A 2,500-nucleotide genomic window follows, 5' to 3' on the forward strand; every position below is an offset into this window, starting at 1 on the left:
TAAGTTTTTAAAAGTGCTTAAAAGTGGACCTAGAAGACGAATTTTTTTTTGAATTTTTTTATGGTTGTTAGGGACATTAAAACAAGCAAAACCACGAAAGAATCGTAATATTCCGATGTCGGATGAATTAATTACGAATTTTTCGGCCGAAACTTCGCAAAGGGCGGATACCACGTAAAAAACAACCTAGAAGTCGAATTTTGACTTCGTTTTTTTTGTGCACACCCCACACAATAAGTATAAGTGGACTGGAAAGTGGCTAAGCGATCCGACGAAGTTTCGATTGAGTTTGATTTTTTGGCCGAAAACTCGAAAAAAGGCGGATTTGACGTAAAACGCCGCCTAGAAGTCGAATTTTGAGACGGTGTCTTGTGTGCACACTCCACACAATATGTATAAGTGGACTGGAAAGTGGCTAAGCATTCCGAGGAATTTTCGATTTATTTTGATTTTTCGGCCGAAACGCCGAAAATAGGCGGATTTGACGTAAAACGCCTCATATAAGTCGAATTTTGGGAAGGTGTCTTGTGTGCACACTGCACACAATATGTATAAGTGGACTGGAAAGTCGCTAAGCATTCCGAGGAAGTTTCGATTTATTTTGATTTTTCGGCCGAAACGCCGAAAATAGGCGGATTTGACGTAAAACGCCTCATATAAGTCGAATTTTGGGAAGGTGTCTTGTGTGCACACTGCACATAATATGTATAAGTGGACTGGAAAGTGGAAAAATATTTTCGGAGCACTTTGATTTTTTGGCCCCCCGCGTGCCTTGCCACGCCCTTGCTTATAGCAAAACGAGACGGGGCCTTGGTCCAACTTGGCATAGGCATGGAATTTGATCTTTATTACTTGGCCACGGTCATGCCACGGTACATGGAGGTTGCTTGACACCCCCGTGTGCATTTCGGAGCACTTTGATTTTTTGGCCCCCCGCGTGCCTTGCCACGCCCTTGCTTATTGCAAAACGAGACGGGGCCTTGGTCCAACTTGGCCTAGGCATGGAATTTGATCTTTATTACTTGGCCACGGTCATGCCACGGTACATGGAGGTTGCTTGACACCCCCGTGTGCATTTTCGGAGCACTTTGATTTTTTGGCCCCCCGCGTGCCTTGCCACGCCCTTGCTTATAGCAAAACGAGACGGGGCCTTGGTCCAACTTGGCATAGGCATGGAATTTGATCTTTATTACTTGGCCACGGTCATGCCACGGTACATGGAGGTTGCTTGACACCCCCGTGTGCATTTCGGAGCACTTTGATTTTTTGGCCCCCCGCGTGCCTTGCCACGCCCTTGCTTATAGCAAAACGAGACGGGGCCTTGGTCCAACTTGGCATAGGCATGGAATTTGATCTTTATTACTTGGCCACGGTCATGCCACGGTACATGGAGGTTGCTTGACACCCCCGTGTGCATTTTCGGAGCACTTTGATTTTTTGGCCCCCCGCGTGCCTTGCCACGCCCTTGCTTATAGCAAAACGAGACGGGGCCTTGGTCCAACTTGGCCTAGGCATGGAATTTGATCTTTATTACTTGGCCACGGTCATGCCACGGTACATGGAGGTTGCTTGACACCCCCGTGTGCATTTTCGGAGCACTTTGATTTTTTGGCCCCCCGCGTGCCTTGCCACGCCCTTGCTTATAGCAAAACGAGACGGGGCCTTGGTCCAACTTGGCCTAGGCATGGAATTTGATCTTTATTACTTGGCCACGGTCATGCCACGGTACATGGAGGTTGCTTGACACCCCCGTGTGCATTTCGGAGCACTTTGATTTTTTGGCCCCCCGCGTGCCTTGCCACGCCCTTGCTTATAGCAAAACGAGACGGGGCCTTGGTCCAACTTGGCATAGGCATGGAATTTGATCTTTATTACTTGGCCACGGTCATGCCACGGTACATGGAGGTTGCTTGACACCCCCGTGTGCATTTCGGAGCACTTTGATTTTTTGGCCCCCCGCGTGCCTTGCCACGCCCTTGCTTATAGCAAAACGAGACGGGGCCTTGGTCCAACTTGGCATAGGCATGGAATTTGATCTTTATTACTTGGCCACGGTCATGCCACGGTACATGGAGGTTGCTTGACACCCCCGTGTGCATTTTCGGAGCACTTTGATTTTTTGGCCCCCCGCGTGCCTTGCCACGCCCTTGCTTATAGCAAAACGAGACGGGGCCTTGGTCCAACTTGGCATAGGCATGGAATTTGATCTTTATTACTTGGCCACGGTCATGCCACGGTACATGGAGGTTGCTTGACACCCCCGTGTGCATTTCGGAGCACTTTGATTTTTTGGCCCCCCGCGTGCCTTGCCACGCCCTTGCTTATAGCAAAACGAGACGGGGCCTTGGTCCAACTTGGCCTAGGCATGGAATTTGATCTTTATTACTTGGCCACGGTCATGCCACGGTACATGGAGGTTGCTTGACACCCCCGTGTGCATTTTCGGAGCACTTTGATTTTTTGGCCCCCCGCGTGCCTTGCCACGCCCTTGCTTATAGCA

This window comes from Trifolium pratense, linkage group LG1, assembly GCF_020283565.1.
Source record: "Trifolium pratense cultivar HEN17-A07 linkage group LG1, ARS_RC_1.1, whole genome shotgun sequence".
In the NCBI taxonomy this organism is placed as follows: Eukaryota; Viridiplantae; Streptophyta; class Magnoliopsida; order Fabales; family Fabaceae; genus Trifolium; species Trifolium pratense.